Raw genomic sequence first — 20,311 nt, forward strand, 5'->3', positions numbered from 1 at the left:
AAGTGACACTGCTAGTATCCTTTAATTTTCAGAGGCAGTTGTTTTTACACAATCAAGTCCTGGCCAAAAGAGAAGGTGGGAAGGTTGGTAAGAAATACCATGCCGCACAGATTATCACAGTAATCAGTGGTCAATTATTGATTTGAGGTCTTGCTTTATAATAAAATATACTCATATTTAAATACAGTGGGAAAATTGCAATTCCGTTTTGGTTTGTGAGTGCAGATTGTTTAACATTTTTAGCAAAACAAAATGAACATGGTGGCTGCCACATATTACATGACTGGATCGTGGAGTCACTTAGGGGCCCATTAGGATCGCGGACGGACGACCCAGAGAGAGGATGTGACCGCCACCATGGCGGTCACATCCTCTATTTTTACCATTGCCGCGGGTGCGGCTTCAAACCATGGCAAAGTGGTGAGGGCCTGGTGCACCTAGCATGGGGCACTTCACATGACTGAGCTCATGGCAGCCTCATTCTGGCATGCTGGTGCATTGGACTGTTCCAGCACACAGACAATGACCCAATCGGTGCACAGCCGCTCTCCTCACACCTCGCTCAGTGATTCCTTTCTGCAGGGCTCACCACTGGACTTCGCTCACTCCAATGCTCTCCTCTTCCTCACAGGGCACACTGATTGGCACACAGGCAGGCAATGGTGCTCCAGTAAGGGTTATTGTGGTCTCCCTGGGTGATGCCCCATCACCCAGCAGAGAGACTAAAAGGCCTTGGCCCACAGTCCTGGTCACAGCCAGAAGTCTTGTAGAGCCTCCACTCCTCACACAGCCTATCTGGCTTATTGAAAGATGACACATTTTTGGGGGCTCAACTTCCAGTTCCTATCATCCTTTTTCAGACACCTAAAGTGATTTAGGGTCTCGATATTTGAGGTTTTATGCTGGGGTTAAGCACTTCAAAAGAGGACACTTCTCCTTTTCGTCTTCCTTCATGAAAGAGGTCTGCCAAAGCAGGCACTACAATGAGGCTGATTGTTCACAACACATTTCATGGGAGTGACCCTAGTTCACACCTGTATGTTACCCACAGGATATGTGCATCACAAGGTAAATCCAATACTCACAGCCCTACTCTTTATGATTCTCTTATCAGACCAAGCTCCTTTCCTGAGCTGAGCCAGCACCCTTCCTTTAGATCCATAACAGAATCAAAATACAGTCTTTTGAAATGTAAAGGGAGCCATATCTTTTTCCCTCCGCTATGTTACCCACCCAACTCACAGGAATGCTGAGGTACATATATATGTCTGGGGGACTCCTCTCCTACACATGTCTTCACCAGGCAAGCCTGGGCTTCCCCAAATGGAACCCAGGGCTCTCCATACAATGTACCATTACAGACATATTTACACAGTGTACACTTTCAGCTCACGTATTGTCCAGCAGTAATATCTCTATTCCTTGTAGATTTACCTGTACACATGCATTCAGTAAACACACTCAATCTGCGTGCGCTATTCAGTGATGAAGCAATCCTACATTCAACCATACAGATATGTGTATCGCTTGAACTGCATTTCTAATGTAGATGAAAGAAATCAATACTCCTTGCGTAAATTTCATATTGTTTTGTCAGAATGAGTTTCTTGTAAACAAATGTTTGTTGTACTTCACACAAGCACACATTCACCCCGCAAATATAGTTGCTGCATGCATGCACACTGCACAGCACTACATCTCTCATGTAATGTATTCCTCTCAGGTATACATACACCCTGCACATGCACTTACCACACATGTACTTCACAGTACTGCACCATCCTTGTTCTGTACTCTCCCAGGCCTAGATACAACCAACGCAAAGTCACCACTCCTGTGTTATTAGCTCTCCACATCTAATTATGTTGGCAAAGTTTGAATTAAGCACACAACAGCAGGACTTTTAAAAAGGTGAATGAGCCTGTAGGCCTCAGTTCAGTGACACATGGTAAAAACATCGGGGCATATTACCAAGGGGTGCGATAGGCAATTATCGCCGGTTTAGAGGCCGTTTTCGACAGCTAAGCAGCAATAATTCTATTGCTATATTAGCAAGCTGTCGCTAACTGATGTTAGCGACAGCTTTTAGGCGATAGTGAGCGGTTTGGGGCTCGCTTTGCATGGCAGCAATATTTATTGCTAATGACATGCAAAGTGGGCGTACCCAACCTGTTAGCGACTGAAAGCAGTCGCTAACGTCGCTATCGCCTATTAGCAAGGCGGGCGTAGCAATGGAAATATTCCCGCTATCGCCAAAAACGAACACCTGCTCAGACCAGTTCTTAGCCATGTTATCCAATGGGAGGTGGATAACATCGCTAAGAGCATTTTGTCGCTAATGCATGAATATCGCTGTATTCTCAGCGATATTCACGCTATTGCCAGAAAAATTATCGCTTTGGAGATAAACGTTGCTAATAGCACGTTATCTCAACGATAATTTCCGGCGATGCTTACCGATAAAAAAATCGTTGCTAAGCCTTTAGCGATAAATATTGCTACTCGTTGGTAATATGCCCCATCTTTTTTATTACTACTGATCAGTACATGGTATGCTGTCACCATCATGCTTGTGGCGCTCAATGCCCGATGAAGACAGTAACCTTCCATCACTCTGAGGGTAGTGCTTTGGGCGCCACTTCCGATCAAACAAAACCACAATCTGTGAGACAAACCTATTTCATGGCATGCATGCATGATCTGTGTACACCTATGACAAATAAGCAGCAATAGGAATCCATTCAAAAGTACAGTTGGGCACTCAGGAGCAGGGGTGCACGTCTTTTACCATGCAGAGGACTTTTCCATCACAACAGGAGCATTTTTTGCAGGACTACATCTCCCAATCAGCTATAATTGTTTTTCATGTTATCCACTGAGGAGAGGTTAATATATTTGTAGATGCCTGCTGGGAAGGTGACAAGTAGAAATGTCCTTGTCTGTCATAAGTGCTGAAGGCAGAAGTTTCCACTAACACACATATGACTCCATAGTAAATAGTCAAAACTTCGAAAGACAAGCATTACCTCAAAAAGCCATACTGCTATCAAATAATCTTCATATTAAAATAAAAGCTGAATGCTTTGGCCAACGTATAATGCTGTGGCCAAGGTTTTCTGGGAAGAAATGTCGTCTTGCACGTAGGTCGATAGCCGTTTAACATAGCCAACATTCCAAAACAACTTTGTTCAGCATTGTGAATGAACTAAATTGATTTCAAATCCAGGAGGCCAAGAAAGGGAATCAAATCAGTTTACCATTGGGATACCATTTAACACCTCCGACGACTGGCCGGCAACTACATTCACTTTCAAAAGCTGAGAAGACTCACAACAAAATTCTCTATCTAAAGACGTACTGAATATATACAAACCTAACTACTTAACTCACGTCTTCCCTGGTTTAAAGCTTAAACATGCAAAAGCTTACATTTTACCAGGCCCTTAAAGACCTGCTAGAAGAAAATGATATTGTTGTGAATATAAATCAAAGCGTCTCACTCTCTGGGGAAACTGACGACAAAAAATAATTTGTAAATGTTACAAGAGAGGAATATTTTGTTTGGCTCTCCTATTCCTACTTACCACTGTCAAACAGTGGGTTGTCCCTATTTCACCCTCAGCCCCACCTCCTCTCATATGTTTGTGCATAATATTAATTATTGTTCAAAATTGATGAATTTAGTACAAAATATCTTCAGTCTGACGCTGGCTAGGCTGTCGCTACCCAGAATAAAAATACTCTTAGCTTTAAAAGTAAAGAGAAAGACAAGAATGGCCTCCAAAGATAGCATTTCCCAATACATATTTGAAGAAACATACAACAAAAGAAAGAAACATGTATTTAGAAGATGTATAGGTAACCTAAGCATTTCTTCTGAAAACTCCTATACTGCATTTGCTCCTTTCGTACATCGGATCCGGGGGGGTGTGGGTGTGGGGGGGATGGGGGTAGTACAGCACGCTCCCAATTTCCTCTTAGTAAGGGATGCCTTGCTATGATAATGGTAGTCTCCAGCAACCAAGCAGAGTTTCATCTATGGCCATTTTAGACGAATTTTTTATGACTAGGTGGCAATTTAAATAAGCACATGCTCATTTTTGAAAGTGTATGTACGATATTGATTTTTTCTTATGTAAACCACAATGGAAATCAATAGACGCTAAACAAACTGGTAAGGTAGAATTCAGGGGTTTCTATCCCCCGGGGAATTAAAGCGGGAATTAAATTCAGCATACTTTTTTGCAGTATATAAACAGCTACTCCATGTTATGATTACGCCATCTGTTTGAAAGAGAAATTGGATTTCAACTTAAGTACCATGTTTTGAAAAATGCACTTTACAATAGAGGGGGAATATTTCATTTTAGTAATGACATGCTACTAAAGCTAGTAATTTCATAGTTTTTAAGGTCTAGAACAATATCCTCTTTTGCTGCTTTGGAATCCAATACAATTCTGTATTAGAAAGGTTTATATTAATAATTAGTATTCACTTACTTTGATAGACAATCAGAATAATGTAATCTCATTGATAAAATGCACCACTAATGGATAACACTAACTTAATTCATGAGCAAACTATAACATTTCTAGAGAAATAAACATGTCAATTGCCTTTGCATTGCGCTAACTTATCAGAAGACTGCAGATTTACAAAAGTAGATATTACGAAGCTATGACAGAAAAAAAACATTTTCATATCAAGAAAATGTTATTTGTTTAAAAAAAATGGTTCAAAAAGGGTACTCATATGCAGCTGGTATTATCATTAAAACATGCTAGCATGTTAGCACACATTGAGCAATTTAATAAAACTGGAAATCTACAAGCTAATCACAAAGGGAAATTACCTGTACAGATTTTTTCTTCTATCCAGTTACTACTACACCTAGGTTAGCTTTACTACTTTTGCTATTCTACATTTCTCATCTCAAAGTTACTCTTGGGAGTAAGACTTACATGTCTCAGCCATCCTGGTGGATTCTCCTAAAACCTTTTGCCACTCCTAACTATAACACCACTTTAACCTTTGTTTTTTTCAGTGCATTTCTTTTTTTTTTTAAACATTAAAGTTTGATCTTACTACCATAAATAACTCGTAATTTACATATGGCAGATATGCCCTGCATCAAACACCAAAAGGTATGGCCAGCCCCTCACACCCTCTGAGCACGGAATGCCAATGAGAGACCTCATCGCAAAATAACGGGTTGCCATTTTGAATAAGTCAGATTTACTGGCTTTGACAAGGGGTCAGAACACCAATATATAAAAGGCAGGCCTATTAGCTTTGTCAAGGGGGACAATACCAATATACAATGTAAGCCTATTGGCTTTGTCATGGTGTCACCATATCATTATACTAAGGTAACCTTACAGCCTTTGTTAAAGAGTCACCACATCATTATATGAAGACAAAACGATTGATTTTGTCAGAAGATGACCACATAATATATAAGACAAGCCTTTTGACTATTTCCAGGAATCGGCACATCCATATTTGGAGGGAAGCCTATTGGTTTTGTCAATAACAGTAAACAATGAACTTACTTGTATGTTCCTCAGGCCACGTAATTCTACCATCAGGCCAGCCACAAGAGCTCATTGCAATCCTTAGATGAACAATAAAAGATCAGGCCCACGGAAGATTAGACATACCATAACACCATCCAATAAAAATAGGCTTACTTTTAAGAAATGATTTAGGCACTCCCTGCAGCTCCACACAACACCTTTGCAACATGTTGGTGGTGCCTTGCATAGACTGGGGAACCACAAAGCAAGAAAAAATATGTAAACTACCCCACAAAGTGCATGATAGTGAGCTCCTTGTCAAGAGCAGTGAAAAATAGTTGAGTGGCTCCAGCTGATCATTTATTATAACTTTCTTATGCCACATTATTATTAATTTTTTTAATTGCTCCAGTCGCACCTAGGACATTCAGAGCTTTAATTTTTGTTGGGGGTCCGCAAGGGGATCCCAAAGACCCCTACAGCCCTGCCGGTTCCCCAAACACAACTGCTGTGCTGGGGGGAGCCTGGGCTCCCTGGGAAACAGCAAGTGAGCCGTGTCTGTACGATAGGGTTCCCGGGCCATTAAAGGCTCAGGTGGGGGGGAACGCAGCCCTCTCCCTTTTAAAATGTGTATCAGCTGCAGGTACATTGCAGCCACATTGTATCCCTCCCCTTTTGTGGACATTTCAGCACCGGGGGTGGGTTACCATGAGGTCTATATTTGTTCAGGAAGGGGGACTGAATGCTACCTCCAATTATGGAAGGCAGCCCCAGGATGGGCTTCCCAGGCCGTATAATGGCTTGGAGAAGGGGGTCATATGCCCTTTCTTACCCCTTGCTAATCCCTTACATTTAGGAGTAACTATTCCCTATTTTCCAGACACTGCCCTAGGTTCCACCCACATTTGCTACAAAAATGTATACCTATGTGTGCAGAGATTTCCACACATGAGGCAGTAACATCTGAATAGAAAAGATATGAAAGGCGGGGTGGGGCGGGGCCACAAAGGCCAATATGATGGATGCAAACTATTTGGGCTTCTGGTCTGAAGCTCTCCTGAATATAAGATTCAGTGGCCAATCCGGATAGATGCATTTTGAGGAAGGTTTTGGCTTTATAAGGGAACAAACAAGCCATGAAAGAAAAAAGAGTCAGTGGTGGAGAGGTCTAATGCTGAAAGATCTGTGCTGTCAGGTCTGCATGATGGAGGCCTGCTGCAATGGAAGAACCAGAGTGGAGTGCCCTGGAAGGAATATGTGATGCAGGAGAGGCTGTGCACATAGAATTAGGCATTGGACGGCAACTATAGGAGTCACAGTATGTGGGCCAAGGTCTCCTGTGAACTGTCCCCTGGTAAATGGTCAAGGCCTGGTCTCTCATGGGAGGACTCCAAGCCATGACAAGAGGAGTGTCTACATCTGAGTTCCTCTGGAGCTTTTGATTGCTTGATCCAGATGACAAACTGTCACTATAGTTGTCAAGGGGTTACCATAGTGACCCTAGTGGACTGGGATGGGGCAAGACTGGGACAGGAACAACAAAATCTCTCAGTAGAGTTGAGAGACCAAATTGCAAGCTGCATTCATGGTCAGATGACCCTTTGCCTCAATCCTGAGCCCTACAATACTCCATTGGCCCGAAGCCCACCTGTTTAACCAGATCTTTGCTCCCACCATGATCATGAAGAGATTGCATGCTTTGGTTCCTGACTGATACACTGGAAGTCACACCTAAATGTATGAAAGGGACACTGATAAACTGAGATCAACCTTACCTGAAGTCAACTTACTGGCGGGTGGACTGATGCCACTAGCTCACATTATCCACATCCCAGTAGTGGTCCATAAAGATTCAATAGATACCTAGGGTGTGGAGCTGGGACTGCTCATGCTGAGCTGCCAATTGTTAAAGGCAAGCAGGTTTGGCCATAATAAGCCTGATATTTGATATTCATTTGAAATGTATTGATGTATCACCCCTGTGGAGTATCTCTGAACTGTTGAACTGATTTGGTCGGCCAGAAAAGAGGAACAAATCAAAACAATGCAGTCTTGAGGAGCCTTCGGAACTGTAAGTGATCCAGGCATTGTCGCAGATGGATGGATAGTTGGTTCCAGTAGAAAGGAGCAAGGTGGAAGAAGGCTTTACCACCTAGTCGAGATTTGCCTGGAAGAAACTGAGACAGTGACCTCTGCCCTATGGACAACATATCAAATGACCTGGCTACCTCCACACTTCAAATGGCCTGATCTACCACGGGCAAGTAATACCAGAGCTTTGCTGGGCCTATCTCATACATAACATTGGGCTGCTTGTGCCCCTTAACAAGCAAATATGGCAAGTAGGTCCATCTGATAGCACTGAGCTTATCAGAAGAATCACTCCTATGCACTTCAAGGGTAGTCAGTTGCAACAACTATCATCAACATATCACAGCAAACAATCAATAGACCTCAGCAAAATATGCAGAGTGACTCAAACTAAAATTGAAACCCCACCACTGCAGAGGAGGTCAACACAGAGTCTGCGGCTTACCCTGCAGATGAGCCCGACAAACTAGACAAAATATTGACTGCCAAAGAAACATTCAGTAGTTCCCTAGAGGCTAAGGTTGAGATGATAATCGTAAATGTTAAGACGCTACAAGATGATCACTGGAAATTAAGTTTTGCAATGAGAAGAAACACTACTCAAGCGACATCTCTCTACTTCAGAGCTTCAGCTTCAAATGTGAGACTTAACAGAGCAGAATTGCTTTATTGGGGGCTGCGCAGAAGAAGCTGAGGGGAACTCTAGATTCAACAGCATTTGAGTGGTCAGGATACCTGAAGAAATGAAAGGTAGTGAAATAATTGTCTTATAAGAAAATTGGACCAAAGACGTACTGCACCTCACAACCTTTCATTCCTCTTCTCAATCAAAAGTAGCACTACTACTGGGGCATTTTTAGAAAAATAATTACAGTCTTTTATGATGGTCCAGCACCGTGAGGCAACCCTCCTAAATGTAAAAAAGAAACAACGAGAATTGGGGCAGGAATGGACACCTTCCTGCATAAAAACAATCCCAAGAGGTGTTTTCCTTTTTCTATGCAGCACACATAGAAAAAGGAAAAACGAGGAGAAATAAAGGTATTTAATCTTATTGATCTTCCCTTATACCTCCTCTGAGGAGGCGTAGGACTCTTAGGCAGTCCTAGGTTTAGGAAAGCTTGTATATCTGGGAATGTGTCAGGTTCCATGGATTTTGCGTGGGAATATCCACAGCAGCAACCATGGGATGCCCTCTTCATGCACATTAATGCATGAAAGGGGACCATATTTACAAGACTTTAGGTGACCTTGTAAATATGGGCAGGCACACTGCACTGCTGGTGTGTCTAAATACAAGACGCACCAGGGGCGCAATGGGTTTCTAAATGAGCCCCTAAGTCCATAAAAAGGACTGGAAGATAGAGCGGTCCCTCTATGTATTAAAATCACTGCAGACTAAAGATGAATCTGAAGTGGTTTTTAAATTGAGAGGGACTGCTCCCTCTTGTGATCCTCTTTAGTAGCCCCTGCAGTGCATATCCCTCAGACCCAACACTCAACCAGACCCATTGTCATGTTTTAGTTACCCCCTTGAATGTGCCTTGTGAGATCCAGTGTTGGGATGACAAATCAAGGTTCCTGTTGGGATTTACAAGATATTTTGTTAATTTGTTAGAGTTGGCCATATGTCGCTGGTGTGACAAAAGTTGAGGGGGCCCCCCTGCAAGGTACATGGAGGCCCCCCTCCGGATTGAATCCGGAGCTCTCAGGCCTGACTACTGTGCAGAGGGGGCCCACTGCAGCTTGGTGACCCTGCACCATGGGGGATGCGGGCCTGGGGATGCGGGCCTGTGTTATGCCACTGCCATATGTATAATAAAGAGTGTTGCAGTCATCTCTGGGGGAGACTTTAATTTGTTGGCAGGAACAGTGAATCATTTGCATGCTCAGGCACATTTTTGGAGTATTTGTTAATTATCTTCCATCAGCATCTCCAGATTGTACATAAATTAATATATCATTAAAAAAAAATTGTTTCTGTATATCATGACCGGACATCTTGATAGCTTAAATATATAGGCTGCTTGAAGGAGAGGGAGCATTTTGAAAGAATGGATAGTTGGAAGGTAGTCATAACTTAATTGAGTTACAGAGTGAAAAGATGATTCCTATGTTTCTGACTTTCAACTAGTGGATGGAGTGAGGCATAGGATAGAATGCTAACTGAAGTAGAGAGATGTACTGTAATAACCTCCCAAGACAAAAATTATGTTTTTTCACCCTTTAATGAAAGGAAACTTTCTCTCATTTAGTGCTGGATTTTGTCATGATACTTGGTGATGTTATACAAATACTCTGAGTTATTTGCTTGACAGATGTAGATTGTGGTGTCTTTGTGCATCTGAAAATGAAGCATAATCTAGTATAGCACCTGTGACAAGTTTGAAAAATAGCTCAACAGTTGTGGGGAGAGAACACAAACTTGGTTGACACCAGACTTAATTCCACTATTGATACGTTTAATCAGAGAATGTTTTAATCCATGTTATTGCTCTTCCATTTTCTGAATCTTAGGTGAAGAATACTGTCATGTCATAAGCTGCAGAGTTGTCCAGGAGGATTTAAGTGGCTTATTTGTCCTCATAAATAGTGGGTCATTTTTATGCCAGCCACATCTGACCTTGATATGACCTATTTTTCTCATCTGTAGCAATTTGTTCAAGTTTATAATTTCGGAAATTGAAGATCAGGCAATAGTGGGCTTACAATTCCATGTTCAAATGAGCTATAGTTTATATCCGTGACTAAGAGAAATTAATCAATGTGGCCATGTTACTGACCATGGAGTCTTTTATCATGTTGGATGCGGGATATGGGTTCACTGGCAGACGAGATGCTTTACTCCTACAGGTTACTAATGTATTTCCTTCATGGGATAGGAATGTATCATATTGTAAAGGTGTGTGCATTTCTTTAGCATTGATTTTGTCCAGAAAGGTATCCTCTGATTTCTCTTTTTCAATGCCTGCCTCTAGGAAGTATTATTTTTGGCCAAACCTTTGTCTACCATTCTTACTAGATTGGGTTGTGCTTCAAAACCCATGTGTGGTTGCATGGGAATGCCCATGTACTACCCATGAAATGCCCATTAATTCAAAGTAATGGGAAGTAGAGTGAATTTCCCAACCTGAAAAAAGTTTTGCACTGGAAAGTAACATGTTTATCAAGACTTTGTACCAATTCACTTTTTGTGATTTTGCCCTGCAGAAAAACTTGATAATTCTGGCCAATCTGCAAATCAGAGCAACCACCCATTGGTTTAATGTAAAGTATGTTCTACTAAAATAGTCAGAATTCACTTTGCATCAAAATATAAAGCTTCTTCAAGAATGAACTAATAAGGAATTGTTTAATTTTTCCAAACATGATATGTGACCTGCATATACATACGATATGGTAAATGTTTAGTAATTTGTATAGGCATAGGATTTTGTACTGAAGGTTATGCTGAAGAGGCTCTGCAAGAAGAGAAGGCTGAATTGGGAATGTGGGCCAACAAAGTGACTTTTCAAATAGCCCTCTGAGCCATTGAGGTAGTCACAAGGATTCAGGATGCTACAATGGAGCAGGAGGAGGATAACCCTGAGGATGAAGACGTGGACTTGAAGGATGAGGGTCAGGAAGAACATGTGCTGGCCACAGACTCAGAGCTGCAGCAGGAGGAGAATGACAACTTGCTCACAGGAGTCTGGTTTTCTGCTAAGGCAGGGAGCAGTGTATCCTCCCACAACCTGTCTTCTAAAGAGCTGGAGGACAGGAGGGCTGTGAATGGGTTCAAGCTTCAGCGGGCCAAATTTTAACTGGAGGAAAACTAATTGAAACTTGAAGATAAGCAAGCTGAGGTGTGTTTGTGAGAAAAAAATCCTGTTTGGCTCATGAAGTGTGTCTGTAAGTACTGGCTGTAGCAGCCGGTATGACGTGCGGGTGGAAGTGCTCGGGCGAGCGCGGAGCGCGAGGGGATTGAGGATTGGCACGGGGTGCGCGAGGTAGAGTAAGGTTAAACAAAAAAATAAATATATACATATATATATATATATATATACACTCCAATGTCAGCTCACTATGAACAAACTGCTCGGACACCTTTCTTGTGCAGTTGAATAAGGATTTATTGGCAACAACAACGCGTTTCGGCGATTAAGCCTTGATCACGCTAACCTTCTCGCCATGAAAATGCCATTTAAATCCACATACAGATATAAACATAAACGAAGGACTACTTTGCAGGTCACTACGGAATGCCAGTAAATGTATCCGCCATTTTAGCATGTCATTAATGGCAGTGTGGAAGGTCGCTGCAGTATCTAACCAAATTGTGAGGTATCAAGTTGAACATCGTATTTCTCTGAAATACCACGAGTATTATACCACAGTGCCATATTATTATAAAAAGCACCAAGTGAGCATAACCACCTGATTCCGCCCCAGTGGGCGGTTAAGTAATGACAATATTAAAGTTCTCCTGGCCCCAGTGGGCGTGCCATGAAAAGTCATATAGTGCAAATAACAAAGTTCTCCTGGCCCCAGTGGGCGTGGCAGTGAAAATTCTCCAGGTGATTACATTATAGGGTGCTTCAAAGGTAACCAAGGTCTGGTCAAACATTCCTAATTACCTGCAAGAAGAAAAAGATTAAAATTACTGAAAATCAGTTGTGACAAGCTATCATGCCAATTCACATCCAAACTTAATGAAGGTGTACTGCCAGTTCTTCATTAACATTGAGTCCAAAGGGTACAGTACTTTCAAAGTCAATGATATACATTGATTCAAGTTTTCTCAGTGAAAGTTCACAATTCCCACCTCTCATCCCCAGGTCTACTTTGTCAATCACCACCATACGTAGTTTGGTTTCATCACTATAATGGTGAGTCTGGAAGTGGCGAGCCACCGGGTATGTTTTGTTTTTGTTCCTAATGGCTCGTAGGTGTTCCAAGATTCTTTTCTTGGCTGTATGTTTGGTGCTCCCCACGTACCACTTGTTACAGGGGCATATTAAAATGTATATACAATAAGTTGTCTCACAAGTAAGATGTTTCCTTATGTGAAATTCCTTCCCTATATGTGGGACCACCAGTTTATCACAATTCACACTTCCTCTACACGCCTTACACTTATTGCAGCATTTGTATCCTGTTTTAGTAACAGAGATTGTCTTCCTAGTGCGTGTGACATGATTGTGGCTAAGCTCATCCTTTAATGATCTACTCTTCCTAAAGGTGATCTGTGGGTTACAAGCTAAATCTGATTTAAGGTGCTCATCACTCAACAGCACATGCCAATGTTTGCTGAAGACATCCCTTATATCATTGGCTTGGCCAGAATAGGTAGTAATGAATCTGACAGTGTTGGAATTGTCTGATTCTCTGGTTGGGTAAAGTAGGTCATTCCTTGCAATCTCATCCACCCTCTTACAGGCAGTAGAGATGGTTTTGCTACTGTAGCCTCGATCATTAAATCTGCCACACATTACCTGTTTTTCTGTTTCAAAGGATTCAGTGGTGCTGCAATTGCGTTTGGCCCTTAGTAGTTCCCCATAGGGGTAGCTTTGTACCATTTTACGAGGGTGTGAACTATCAGCCCTCAGTATGCTGTTCCCTGCCATTTTTTTACGATGTAGTTTAGTTTCAATGTTGGGACCATTGATGCTGACCGCTATATCCAGGAACTCAATCTCCTTTTTGCTACAGTTAGCAGAAAAAAAAGATTTAAGTCATTATCATTGAGTTTCTTGACAAAGTTGATGGCAGTTTGTTCAGAGCCATTCCAAATGACGAACATGTCGTCAATATAGCGCAGCCACAGGGCAACATTGGTGTCACATTCCTCCATGCGTGTGGCTACCTGCTCCTCCCACCAGCCCATGAAGAGGTTTGCAAAGCTGGGGGCGAAGCAGGTGCCCATCACGGTGCCCTGTGACTGTCTATAGATGCCCCCATCGAAAACAAAAAAGTTGTTTTCCAAGCAAAATTTAATCATCCCAATGATCATGTTGGAATGATCTAGCATAGAGATTGAGCGGGTCTTAAAAAAGTGTTTAATATCATTAAGTCCCAGTTGGTGCTTGATGCTGGTATACAAGCTACCAACATCCATGGTGATGAGGACAAAATTGTCCTCCCAATGAATGCCATTAATGCTAGTCAAAAAGTGGGTACTGTTTCTCAGATAGGATGGTAGTGTCAATAAACCTAGACGTGTTCTCCAGGAGTGATCTTTATTATTGTCATTACGTAACCACCCACTGGGGCAGAATCAGGTGGTTATGCTCACTTGGTGCTTTTTATAATAATATGGCACTGTGGTATAATACTCGTGGTATTTCAGAGGAATACGATGTTCAACTTGATACCTCACAAAGCCCCTGAAAATTTGGGGGGGTTCCGTCAAGGGGGGGCCGAGAAAAAAGGGGGGTCCCAAAACGCGTTTTTCGCATTCATTTTCCCATAGGGCGTTCGGCCTCACTTTTAGCTCGAACGGCTGAATGGATTTGCATGAAACTTGGCAAAATTCTAGGGACTGTTAGCCCGATGTGCCTTTGCTGGGTCTCAATATATGTGCTCCAGTGGATTTTGAGGAATTAACGTTTAAAAAAACAGATATATCTGTGACAGCGTACCGGATAGCGCACCAGTTCGCGTACTTTTCGCGTAACGGAGCTTTGCGAAGCGAAGCTGATTGGCTCTCCGGTATCTGTCAACATTCTAAACAGTCCGGAGCGGCCGCCATCTTGTCTCTCGGTAGGATCGAGAGACAAGAGGAGGCCAAAACGAAGGGGGAAATGAAGGAAAGGGGGCAAGGTAGACCTCTTCTGACCCCCTAGGATTGATGAGGGGGATATTAAAGTGGCCCGCGGGGCAAAAAAAAACAAAAAAAAAAATTGCGATTTTTTGTCGTAGAGGCGCAAATCGGTACGTGAACCGGGCAGCTAACCGGCAGCGTAACGGGAGTCTGAGGAGAAGCTGATTGGCTGTCAACATTGTAAACAGTCTGGAGCGGCCGCCATCTTGTCTCTCGGTAGAATCGAGAGACAAGAGGTGGTGAAAAAGAAGGGGGAAATGAAGGAAAGGGGGCAAGGTAGACCCCTCCTGACCCCCTAGGATTGATGAGGGGGATATTAAAGTGGCCAGCGGGGCAAAAAAAAATAATAAAAAATTGCGATTTTTCGCCATAGAGGCGCGTCCCGGTACGCGAACCGGGCAGCTAACTGGGCAGCTAACCGGCAGCGTAACGGGAGTCTGAGGAGAAGCTGATTGGCTGTCAACATTGTAAACAGTCCGGAGCGGCCGCCATCTTGTCTCTCAGTAGGATCGAGAGACTAGAGGTGATGAAAAACGAAGGGGGAAATGAAGGAAAGGGGGCAAGGTAGACCCCTCCTGACCTCCTAGGATTGATGAGGGGGATATTAAAGTGCCCCGCGGTGCAAAAGAAAAAAAAAGAAAATTGCGATTTTTCGCGGTAGAGGCGCTTCCCGGTACGCCAACCGGGCAGCTAACCGGCAGCGTAACGGGAGTCCGACATCTTGTGTTTTTGGAGCGTCCGGTTTGCGTACCGTGTAGCGTTCCGGTAAGCGTAACAAGGGGAAAACCAAGAGAAACAGTAAAATAAAATTTAAAGGAATAGATTTCCACCAAACTTGGCAAAATTGTAGGGACTGTTTGTTTGATTAGCCTTTGCAAGGCCTCAAGATATGTGCACGTGTGGATTTTGTCTAATTAAGGTTAAAAAAATATATATATATCTGTAAGCGTGCTCTGGCGCGCTTACGTTACGGGTTTTGTTTGCGCTGCAGAGACGATACGTCAAATTTATGCGACGCGTCATGAGGCGTCTCACGTGGCTACGTGATACGTCACGTAATAAAGAATATATTTTACAGCTATAGATATTAGCTTTTAAAAAACCAATGAAATTCACTGAAAAAACCATAGGAGATGTCATCAGTGATGTCATTTGAGATGTCATCAGTGATGTCATCAGTGATGTCACTGACCATGTCATGAATGATGTAATATGTGACATCATCAGCAGTGGATTGCGGGTGCGCGATATATAGTTATTGCAACTAACTATATATGCGAATTTCTATGGTTTTGTGCGAGTAAATTAAGGTTTTGTAAATGCTAATCCCTAACTATATATGGTCTATAACCAATGGTTTTTTCAGTGAATTTTCATGGTTTTGTAAATGCAAATTCCTAACTATATATGGTCTATAACCTATGGTTTTTTCAGTGAATATATATATATATATATATATATATATATATATATATATATATATATATATATATATATATACATGCATACATACATACATACATACATACATACATATATATATATATATATATATATATATATATATATATATATATATATATATATATATATATATATATATATATATATCCAAGATTCCTGTCCACCCTCCAGGGTACAGAAAAAAGGTCGGGACGCTCCGAGATGTTCAAAAGTGTTTATTTACCAACTAGGCATGGGCGGAAAATCCGTTCCGCTCGCGGATTTTGCGGATTTTCGGGAAATCCGCAATCCGCGAATCTCCCGCAAAATCCGCAAATCCGCGAGCAGCGGATTTTGCTCGCACTGCTCGCACTGTTCGCGTGAGTTCGCGCCCCGCGAATAAGTGCAAAATTGCAGAAATACGATCTTAGCAAAACTGAAAGTAACTACTTACCAGGTTCAAAAGTTCAGGCTCATCATTAGTAGCCATTTCCTGTAGTGCTTCCTGAGGGGCCCCTCCAGAGTTCAGTTGCCAGTTGAAACTATTATGTGACCCTGCTCTGAACCTCAGAATAGTTACACATATGCCACAAAGGTCCTGAATTACAGCTAAGGGAGACAAGCAGGAGCCAGGCTGGAAGTTAAAATCCATTAATCAGCCCCTAATTCATTATTGTCAGTTGGGGCAGGGCAGGTGTTGTAACTAATTTTGCAACAATGAAAGCACTTAGCAAGTGCAAAAGATCACTAATCAGGGCGCACTAAGGAAGCAGGTGCCAGCTAAAAAAATATTCTGTGACACATTAATCAGCCCCAAATTAATTCAGGTCACTTGAGGCAGGGAAGGTGTGCTTTGCTTTGCCGAAAATAATGTACACTGGACAACCAGAGGGTGTGGTGATGAAACAGAGGGTGGCATGGGTGGGCCAGAGGGTGGCATGAGTAGTCAGAGAGTGGCAGTGGTGACAGAGAGTGGCAGTGATGAAGAAGAGTGTCCCCCAAACAGGCTGGACACGTAGAAACAACAAGTTCGCAAAACTTGTGACCCGACAGGTAAGTTCGCAAATTGCGAAATTGTAAAAACCCTCGCGAACTGGCAGAAACACGGGCGAACACAAAAAAAAAAAATCCGCAAATTTGCGGGAATTCGCGGATTTTGCGGATTGCGAATCCGCAAATCCGCAAAATTCGTGAACGCGAGATCCGCAAAATTCGCTCATGCTTATTACCAACAAAGGTTAACAAAGCCGACGCGTTTCGCCGTTAGGCTTGCTCACGTGAGCAAGCCTAACGGCGAAACGCGTCGGCTTTGTTAACCTTTGTTGGTAAATAAACACTTTTGAACATCTCGGAGCATCCCGACCTTTTTTCTGTACCCTGGAGGGTGGACAGGAATCTTGGATTCATTTCTTCAAAAACGCCGGTTTTGAGGGAGGGACCGCTGTGCAGTTTGAGCCCAGGATTACCGGCACGCTGTGCAAAAAAAAAAAATATATATATATATATATACATATATATATATATATATATATATATATATATATATATATATATATATATATATATATATATATATATATATATATATATATATATATATATATATATATATATATATATATATATATATATATATATATATATATATATATATATATATATATATATATATATATATATATATATATATATATATATATATATGGGAGAAAAGGTTGCCACCTAGGTGGGAATGCACTTCTAGGTAGGAATTAATGCCAGAGCAAGGGCGCGAGCTGCGAACAGATTCCCTTTCCTGCCAGACGCGTTTCGGGCCGACGCCCTCTTCAGTGGCAGCACATGTGACATGACGGCAGCTGCAGGCACCAGTAAATACCCTCAGTGATTATGCACAGGTGTGAAACCTGAAGCAATATTTTCTGGGACTGGTGGTTCGATAAAACCCAAGTGGGTCGCCACCGCCATTCGCATGCAAAAAAAGTTTTAAAGGGATTGCCAATGTCCCCGCAAGCACCCCGCAAGTAAAGGCACCTCCTGTACCACAAAAAGCTGCCCAAATGAGGCAGCCGTGGACCCGCAGTTTGTCCGCGGATGTGCAAACCCGCGACCGTGGCTGGCCGCTAACAAATGGGAGAAAAGGTTGCCACCTAGGTGGGAATGCACTTACAGGTAGGAATTATTGCCAGCGCAAGGGCGCGAGCTGCGAACAGAGTCCCTTTCCTGCCAGACGCGTTTCGGGCCGACGCCCTCTTCAGTGGCAGCACATGTGACATGACGGCAGCTGCAGGCACCAGTAAATACCCTCAGTGATTATGCACAGGTGTGAAACCTGAAGCAATGCTTTCTGGGACTGGTGGTTCGATAAAACCCAAGTGGGTCGCCGCCGCCATTCGCATGCAAAAAAAGTTTTAAAGGGATTGCCAATGTCCCCGCAAGCACCCCGCAAGTAAAGGCACCTCCTGTACCACAAAAAGCTGCCCAAATGAGGCAGCCGTGGACCCGCAGTTTGTCCGCGGATGTGCAAACCCGCGACCGTGGCCGGCCGCTAACAAATGGGAGAAAAGGTTGCCACCTAGGTGGGAATGCACTTACAGGTAGGAATTAATGCCAGCGCAAGGGCGCGAGCTGCGAACAGAGTCCCTTTCCTGCCAGACGCGTTTCGGGCCGACGCCCTCTTCAGTGGCAGCACATGTGACACGACGGCAGCTGCAGGCACCAGTAAATACCCTCAGTGATTATGCACAGGTGTGAAACCTGAAGCAATGCTTTCTGGGACTGGTGGTTCGATAAAACCCAAGTGGGTCGCCGCCGCCATTCGCATGCACAAAAAGTTTTAAAGGGATTGCCAATATCCCCGCAAGCACCCCGCAAGTAAAGGCACCTCCTGTACAACAAAAAGCTGCCCATATATATATATATATATATACATACATACATACATACATACATACATACATACATAGATATTTCAGGCACAGTTTCAAATCACCTCCGTCGCTCCTCAACTCCACGGGTGCCGAAGCCGTCAGCGCTGGTGAGACGCTATATACAGCTGCACGTTTCCTGGCTCCATGTGGTTTCAGAAAAAGAAAGGGCCGGCACACTGGTATCCGTTTTGCAAAATTTAATAACCAGAACCCCCCTTCACCCCTCGCAGACGCGTTTCGCCTTTGCAGGCTTCGTCAGTGCAACGTTTGTGAAGAAATCAAAACCACCATTTTAAAGTCATTGGTCAATTACATTAACAATAACAATAGAGAAAGGACAATTTTTCTCAAAATGTGGTGGGCGCCATATTGTAACGTGCATTTATCACATATACCATGACTCATATATGGTGGTGGTGTAAAAGTGCTTAGTGCTCATTTAAAAACCATTAAACGTTGTTATTCATTTTTTAAATTCTGTACATATTCACAGTGAAATTGATCATAAACAGAAATAAAGCATGTACATTTGCTTAATTCTAGTTCATTATTTTGAGTTCATTATTTAGCCCTGAATGGGCATACTTGACCATGTGCAAGAAAAACATACAGATAGAAATGAAAAGGCCTAGTACTAGGGAAAGTGGCAAAGTTTCTTTTGTTCAGTTTTTAAGTCCACTATATATCCCTAAATTCAACAGATGTTTACAGGTGTACCCAAAGTTCCTCGTTGGTATTTAGTCCCCAAGGAGGGATAGTTTTGAGGCCAATGATGTACTTTGATTCTAAAATCCTAAGAGACTTGTCTCTGTCTCCTCCTCTTTCCAATTTGGGGGCCTGGTCCATACAGTAAAAAAAAACTCAGTTTCTCCCATTTGCTCTGATGTTCTTGTGCAAAATGGCGGGCTACCGGATAAGATCTATCGTTATTGGTAATGGCCCGCATATGTTCAAGAACTCTGAGTTTCACCGGTTTTATTGTGCTGCCGATGTAGCGCAGCTTACATGGACAGGTGAGACAATATACCGTGTATTCTGAGTTGCAGTTTAACAACTGTTTGATCTTAATATTTGGTTTATTGTCACCTGTGCGATTTGGGTATTCTGTTGTTTTACAGCTGAATTTACATGCCTTACATTTCAGACAAGGAAAGAACCCCACTGACTGTGAAATTTTGATGGGTTTAGCCTGAGATTTAAAATGGCTATGGACCAAGTGATCTGCCAGGGAGGGACATCTCCTATATGTTATTGGTGGTCTCTTTGGCAGATCTTTCTTCAGGACTTTGTCTGCAGCGAGTATATGCCAGTGTTTTTGGAAAACCTTGACTATTTCCCCCGATTTAGTACTAAATTCCGTAATCATGCGTACTTCTTCGGGAGCCTCCGTTCTAGTTTTAGGAATCAGGAGATCCCTCCTGTTGGTTCCTGAGGCTTTGGCACTGGCTTGTTTTAGGGTGGTAGTGTTATAACCCCTTCGCTCAAATCTGATGTTAGCCTCTCTCTCTGCTATTTTATAATCTTTCTCCAG

The sequence above is a fragment of the Lissotriton vulgaris genome, chromosome 1_1 (assembly GCF_964263255.1).
Source record: "Lissotriton vulgaris chromosome 1_1, aLisVul1.2, whole genome shotgun sequence".
NCBI lineage: Eukaryota > Metazoa > Chordata > Amphibia > Caudata > Salamandridae > Lissotriton > Lissotriton vulgaris.